The following is an 8,831-nucleotide window of genomic DNA, read 5'->3' on the forward strand; positions in this document are numbered from 1 at the left end:
AGAACCTATCTAACACTGAATTTGACCGACCAAATCCAAAATAAGCTCCATTAAGTGAAAGCTTTAATAATCGCATCATTTTTATTTATTTCCCCGATTTCTTTTGACCAACGGAAGAAGCCACAATACGAACTTCTTGTGTTGTGTTGTGTTTTGTATTGGCCGAAATCAATACGGTTTTGTCCAGACAATTTCAGTGTCAATCAATCGTTGTATTGTCGGTACTTTTTCCATCAAGGTAGCCACCGACACCACCACCGCAGCCATTAACGCCTTTGCTTCTAAGATGCCGCAAACGCTGACGACTGTCGATTTGCTCCCGCCTGCTATGATTAAATAAATATTTACATGAATAGGTAAGTTCATTAAACTTGACGGCATAGGCCACAACACATGAGTAACCCTCTGTGGGTGAGAGATGCAAATGTGCAAAGTGCCGAGTGAGAATTGCGTCCTTTAGGGGCTCAAGAAGTAAAATAGAGAGATCGGTTTATATGGGAGCTGTATCAGGCTACAGACCGATTCGGGCCATATTTGACACGTATGTTGAAGGTCATGGGAGAAGCCGTTGTATAAAAATCGGATAATAATTACGCCCTCTAGAGGCTCAAGAAGTCAAGACCCAAGATCGGTTTATATGACAGCTATATCAGGTTATGTCTCGATATGAACCATTTTTGGCACAGTTATTAGAAGTCATAACGAAACACGTCATGCGAAATTTTAGCCAAATCGGATAAGAATTGCGCCTTCTAGTGGCTCAAGAAGTCAAGATTCCAGATCGGTTTATATGGCAGCTATATCAGGTTATGAACCGATTTAGACCATACTTAGCACAGTTGTTGGAAGTCATAACAAAACACCTCATGCTAAATCTCAGCCAAATCGGATAGGAATTGGGCCCTTTAGTGGCTTAAGAAGTAAAGATCCAAGATCGGTTTATATGACAGCTATATCAGGTTATGGACCGATTTAAACCATACTCAGCACAGTTGTTGGAAGTCATAATAAAACACTTCATGGAAATTTTCAGCCAAATCGGATAAGAATTGTGCCCTTTAGTGGCTTAAGAAGTGAAGATCCAAGATCGGTTTATATGACAGCTATATGAAAACATGGACCGATATAACCCATTTATAATCCCAACCGACCTACACTAATTAGAAGTATTTGTGCAAAATTTCCAGCGGCTAGCTTTGCTCCTTCGAATGTAAGCTTGCTTCCTACAGACAGACGGACGGACATGGTTAGATCGACTTAAAATGTCATAACGATCAAGAATATATATATTGGGTTGCCCAAAAAGTAATTGCGGATTTTTTAAAAGAAAGTAAATGCATTTTTAATAAAACTTAGAATGAACTTTAATCAAATATACTTTTTTACACTTTTTTTCTAAAGCAAGCTAATAGTAACAGCTGATAACTGACTGAAGAAAGAATGCAATTACAGAGTCACAAGCTGTGAAAAAAATTTGTCAACGCCGACTATATGAAAAATCCGCAATTACTTTTTGGGCAACCCAATACTTTATGACGTCTTAGTCGAATATTTCCAGAATTTACAAAGAGAATAACGAAATTAGTATACCCCCATCCTATGGTGGAGGGTATAAAAATCATGAACATTGGTCCTTGTTTAGGTATATCCCCCATATAGTGGTACTGCCCGGTTTCACCTATTTTAAAGGGGTTTGAAGGTTTTTTTTCAACAAATGGTGCTGTTATTTGGCATTTTTGCTTATCAGAGGGCAACGAATATGCAAACCAAAAATTTTCAAGACAGGTCCATGTTTTGACATAACCTCCATATGGCAGTACCGACCAATTTCATCTATTGGGTTGCCCAAAAAGTAATTTCGGATTTTTAATATAGTCGCTGTTGACAAATTTTTTCACAGCTTGTGACTCTGTAATTGCATTCTTTCTTCTGTCAGTTATCAGCTGTTACTTTTAGCTCGCTTTAGAAAAAAAGTATATTTGATTAAAGTTCATTCTAAGTTTTATTAAAAATGCATTTACTTCCTTTTAAAAAATCCACGTTTACTTTTTGGGCAACCCAATATTTTGATTTTGAGGGATTGGACGTTATTGTTCAACAAATGTAGCTGTAATATGGCATTTTGGCTTCTAAGAGTGCGACAAATATGTAAAACAAAATTATCAAGATAGGTCCATCTTTTGACATAGTCCCCATATTGCGATACCGCCTAATTTTACCTATTTTTTTAGTTTTTACCATATTTGTCAACAAAATGTCACTTGGCTATTAAGAGAGTAAAAATGTGCAAAGTAAAAATCATCATCATAAAAAATCATATGTCCATTTAATGTATGAGGAATAATAAGCGTTCAACGCCATTTTTATACCCACGCCCGTGCCGAATTTGCTCCATATCGGACCATATTTCGATATAGCTGCTTGTACCCTCATAAATTATACATTTTTCAACGGATTACGACGACATGTGGTTTACACATATACCCGAGGTGGTATGAATCCAAAGTTTCGCCCGGCGAACTTAATGTCGTTTTACTTGTAGAGATCGGTCTACAAGGTGCCTATATCCAAAAATGGTCCGATCCAAACCAAACTACAGTCTTCGAAGGGGTTCACCCAGCTCATTTCGTAAAATTATAGTGAAATCGGATAATAAATGCGCCTTTTATAGGTTGAAGACCTTAAATCGAGAAATCGGTTTATATGACAACTATATCCAAACATGGATCGCCTTAGGACATACTCATCAAGAATATCGAGGGCCCTAATACAAATCGGTGTGCTCTATTTCAGTCAAATCGGCCGATAAATGCGACTTTTATGGGCCTAATACCTTAAATCGGAGATCGGTCTTTATGGCGGCTGTATGGGGCAATATCAAGATACAATATAATCCGATAAATCCCATCTTCGAACGTTATCTGCGTATGGACAAAACATAGTTTCAGCTGAATATCTTTATTATCCCCCATCCTTCGATGGCGGGTCTAAAAACACAAACACGGAAAACTTTCAATACAAACAGTTTTCACACATTTCATAGATTTGCAGTGAAGGTAGGAAGAGTTTTTTGAAAGTTACGTTACGTCGGGCAGAAACCGGTAGCTGAAATCATATACGTCGTAAACTACACACTCTTACCAAAATTTTAAATAAAACTGATGTGGAAGACCCACACCCGACGATTGGAACCTCCGTATGCTATATGCCGTGCACAAGAATGAAGGGAAGACGATATGTTCCAACTAGAGAGGAATTAGTCTCCTCCACACAATAAAGTCAATGAGATAATTGCGGCTTAGGCCAGATATTACACTGCTCCAAATTATGGAAAATACTCGAAAAGAACAGGTCAACACTTACCATATTTTCTTTGATTGCAAAGCTGCTTTTGACAGGCCTATATGCTCAAGGGTATTTCCAGTCACATCTAAGTTTGATATCCCTGCAAAATTACTAAGACTCTGCAAAATGACAATTGCTGATACACGTGCCTCAAAAAGAATACAAAATGAGGTGAGGTCTCAGACAGGGATACAACTTCACAACTTATCGTGTGATCTCTTTAATATTCGTCGTCGCTAAATGACGACGCACAGTGTTGCACAAAACGAAAAGTCTTGGAAATGAGTCTAAAACTTTTTATCGGTTGATTTTAGCGGTACAAAATATTCTAGACATTTGTAGAGGACATAGGCTTTCAGGAAAGGCTTAAAAATGTTTAAGAATATTGACATATATTTTTTTTTTATTTTAAGCATACATGCACTGACACAGTTTGTGTGAAATAGCTCAAAAATTGAAAAAAAAAATCAATCGAACTCTGATAAAACCCAAGACAAAATTTTGATATTTTTAGATCTCGTCAAGCTCTTTTTCTAGAGTCCTTAATCTTGCAAATCGGTTCGGTAGACCAAAAGTTATGGCCCTCAGAAGGCTGGAGAAGTCAAAAGTAGTCGACTTTGACACCCTGTATTAAAGATATGGACTTTCCTGAAAGCCTATGTCCTCCTCTATAAATGTCCAAAACATTTTCTACCTCTAAGATCAACAGATTATTTGCCGTTTGGCCCACTGTGCGACGGTAGCATTGTTAAACGCCAGAAGGAATGAAAAAGGGGAAGACTAAAACTCCGATGAAAACATAGAGATTAACCTGGTAGAGGTTTATCTCTATATCTGAGATTAAAATTTTTTCTGATGTTCTCGCCAGGACTCAAACCCAGGCATTCATCGTCATTGGCGGACATGCTAACCTCTGCGCCACGGTGGCCTCCATGGTTTTATTGATAATAATAGTAAACAAAGTCAAGCAGCAGCTATAATAGGAACTTGTAGTGACCTTGTATCAGTTGTAAGTAGTCAAATCTTACTGTACTGGTCGAATTTTGGGTGTGATGACTTTTTTAGGAAAATTTGACAATTTTGACGTTTTTTTGTGAAAGACTAATCATACACGTAGAACAATGGCTAAAAATAGACGGAAAAGTTGTACTCTGCTTATAGTGAAAAAAATGAAAAAAAAATTAAAGTTGCAACTCATTGCCGGCATCATTTTGGTATGTTTTATAGGTTTCAATGGTTCGTTTTTCTTTAATTTTAAGAAGTAACTGCAGGCTTTGGAAAAATCTTATGAATGCTGAAGTGAGTCTGACAATAATGGTCGGAGACAATCATGTTTTTAGGATGAGGGGGGGAGGGGGGGTTTTATTATTTCGTCATTCCGTTTGTAACACCTCGAAATATGCGTCTAAAACCCCATAAAGTATATGTATTCTTGATTGTCAAGACATTTTAAGCCGATCTACCCATGTCCGTCCAAATTGGCTTTCGACACTTTTCTCTGTCTTTGTCCGAATGTGCCTATCACACTCATCCAAACCTAAAATGGTTTGGATGTGACCTCCAGCATGATGATGGAATCATTTCCATGCTCTGTCCTGTCATGTCATTTCCATCGTCCTCTGGCAGTCATCTACTTTTCCTCAACATAATTTAGGAAATACTATTTCCTTAGGGAACTAAACCCCATTTATTTCAAAAAAATTACTCTTTAATTTGTTGGTTGTCGAATTTTCGAGTGGAATCTTGCACTCTTTCTACAAATATTCTGAAGTCGTATGAAAATTCTCCCATACGTCGAAGCTCCCCATTATATTTTAGGAAATCACTCTTTGTTTCCGTGAAGGATTTCGGAACACTTTTCCGACTTGTTCTCCAGCACACTAATATGGACAATTTTGCCCAATCTGTTATTAAAAGACACAATGTTCACATTCGCTTTGAATATGTTCGTCGAGAATAATCTGCTCTAAACTGTATACTTACATGAAAAAATGTCACAGTCACGTCGGAATCAGCACAATGTGCAGCCTATTACTGCACATCGACGGGTGTGTCAAGGAACCACTGAAGACCAACCGCTTTGGTTGATGGTTTAGGAAGAACTCTTTTTTATACCCTCCACCATAAAATGGGGGGTATACTAATTTCGTCATTCTGTTTGTAACTACTCGAAATATTCGTCTGAGACCCCATGAAGTATTCTTGATCGTCGTGACATTTCATGTCGATCTAGCCATGTCCGTCCGTCCGTCTGTCTGTCGAAGGAGTAAAGCTAGCCGCTTGAAATTTTGCACAAATACTTCTTATAAGTGTAGGTCGGTTGGCATTGTAAATGGGCCATATCGGTCAATGTTTTGATATAGCTGCCATATAAAACGATCTTGGGTCTTGACTTCTTGAGCCTCCTTCTTGAAAGTGCGCAATTCTTATCCGATTGGAATGAAATTTTGCACGACGTGTTTTGTTATGATATCCAACAACTGTGCTAAGTATGGTTCAAATCGGTCCATAACCTGATATAGCTGTCATATAAACCGATCTGGGATCTTGACTTCTTGAGCCTGTCGCAGTTATTATCCGATTTGCCTGAAATTTTGTTCGACGGATTCTCTCATGACCATCAACATACGTGTTTATTATGGTGTGAATCGGTCTATAGCCCGATACAGCTTCCATATAAATCGATCTCTCTATTTTACTTCTTGAGCCCCAAAGGGCGCAATTCTTATTCAAATTGGATGACATTTTACACAGGTCTCCAACTTATAATTTAATTGTGGTCCAAACCGGACCATATCTTTATATTGCTCAAATAGCAGAGCAAATCTTTTCTTATATCCTGTTTTGCCTAAGAAAAGATGGCGGGAAAAGAACTCGACAAATGCGATCCATGGTGGAGGGTATATAAGATTCGGCCCGGCCGAACTTAGCACGCCTTTACTTGTTTTTTATACCCACCACCGAAGGATGGGGATATATTATTTTGTCATTCCGTTTGCAACACATCTAAATATCCATTTCCGACCCTATAAAATATATATATTCTTGATCAGCGTAAAAATCTAAGACGATCTAGACATGTCCGTCCGTCTGTCTGTTGAAATCACACTACAGTTGAGATACATTGAGATATTGAGCTGAAACTTTGCCCAGATTCTTTTTTTGTCTATTAGCAGGTTAAATTCGAAGATGAGCTATATCGGACTATATCTTGATATAGCCCCCATATAGACCGATCCGCCGATTTAGGGTCTTAGGCCAAAAAAAGCCATATTTATTTTCCGATTTTGCTGAAATTTCGGACAGTGAGTTGTGTTAGGCCCTTCGACATCCTCCGTTAATATGGCTTAGATCGGTCCAGATTTAGATATAGCTGCCATATAGACCGATCCTTCAATTTAGTGTCTTAGGCCCATAAAAGCCACATTTATTATCCGATTTTGCTGAAATTTGGGACAGTGAGTTGTCTTAGGCTCTTTGACATACTTCGTCAATTTGGCCCAGATCGGTTCAGATTTGGATATAGCTGCCATGTAATCCGATCCTCTGATTTAGGGTCTTAGACCCATAAAAGCCAAATTTATTATCCGATTTTGCTGAAATTTGGGACAGTGAGTTGTCTTAGGCTCTTTGACATACTTCGTCAATTTGGCCCAGATCGGTTCAGATTTGGATATAGCTGCCATGTAATCCGATCCTCTGATTTAGGGTCTTAGACCCATAAAAGCCACTTTTATTAACCGATTTTGCTGAAATTTGGGACAGTGAGTTGTCTTAGGCCCTTCGACATCCTTTGTCAATTTAGCTCAGATCGGATCAGATTTGGATATAGCTGCCATATAGACCGATCTCTCGATTTGAGGTTTTGAGCCCATAAAAGGCGCATTTACTGTCCGATGTCGCCGAAACTTGGGACAGTGAGTTGTGATGAAACTTTCGATATTATTTTTCAATTTGGCTCAGATCGGTTCAGATTTGGATATAGCTGCCATGTAATCCGATCCTCTGATTTAGGGTCTTAGACCCATAAAAGCCAAATTTATTATCCGATTTTGCTGAAATTTGGGACAGTGAGTTGTCTTAGGCTCTTTGACATACTTCGTCAATTTGGCCCAGATCGGTTCAGATTTGGATATAGCTGCCATGTAATCCGATCCTCTGATTTAGGGTCTTAGACCCATAAAAGCCACTTTTATTAACCGATTTTGCTGAAATTTGGGACAGTGAGTTGTCTTAGGCCCTTCGACATCCTTTGTCAATTTAGCTCAGATCGGATCAGATTTGGATATAGCTGCCATATAGACCGATCTCTCGATTTGAGGTTTTGAGCCCATAAAAGGCGCATTTACTGTCCGATGTCGCCGAAACTTGGGACAGTGAGTTGTGATGAAACTTTCGATATTATTTTTCAATTTGGCTCAGATCGGTCCAGATTTGGATATAGCTGCCATATAGACTGATCCTCCGAATAAGGGTTTTAGGCCCATAAAAGGCGCATTTATTGTCCGATGTCGCCGAAATTTGGGACAGTGAGTTGTCTTAGGCCCTTTGACATACTTCGTCAATTTGGCCTAGATCGGTCCAGATTTGGATATAGCTGCCATGTAGACATATATCTTGATGAAAACCCTTGGCCCAATAAAAGGCGCATTTATAATCCGATTTCACTGAAATTTGACACAGTGACTTATGTTAGGCTTTTCGACATCCGTGTCGTTTATGGTTCAGAGCGGTTTATTTTTAGATATAGCTACTAAAAAGAGCAAAATTTTGTTTTATACAGTTGAACAATGACTTTTACTTATTAGTATTTGGTCCAAATCGGAACATATTTCGATATAGCTGCTATGGGTCATAAGGTATGCATTTTTCCCCGGATTTGACGATACCCACCGAGGTGGTGGGTATCCAAAGTTCGGCCTGACCGAACTTGACGCCTTTTTACTTGTTCTTATTTACCAGCCACAAAAAAATAAAAACCAAAAATAAGTCTGTCTTCAGTTGTCCAACACACCTACACATTGAAATTCTTGCGCGGAGAAGAAAATTGGATTTCTTACTCTTATATGCACATACAACGTAATAAAAGAGTCACTTTTGTGGCAGATAGGCAAAACGGATAACTGACACTTGTTAGCCTTCAAGCACATTTAATATAAGTGCGAAAATCGCTTTGCTGCCACAAAATAAATTTAAGACTTGTTTTGGCAGCTAAGTCAAAACAGCTGTACCCCTCAAACTATAGCGGAGTGCTTGAAAATTATGAAAGACATAACAAATTATGAATGCTGTTATGCTGTCGCATCATATTTAAATAAAAGTTCCTCACGACATTCGTATATATCTGGGTGTCACATAAAAGGCTAACCAACTAGCATCTACAATAGTATGTAGTATTGATCTACATTTGGCGATGCCCCATATTTATGAGCATAAATCTATTAACATTCATGGGGGCTACTTTCAGGTCATTGATGCTAATTATA

The sequence above is a fragment of the Stomoxys calcitrans genome, chromosome 1 (assembly GCF_963082655.1).
Source record: "Stomoxys calcitrans chromosome 1, idStoCalc2.1, whole genome shotgun sequence".
Lineage (NCBI taxonomy): Eukaryota > Metazoa > Arthropoda > Insecta > Diptera > Muscidae > Stomoxys > Stomoxys calcitrans.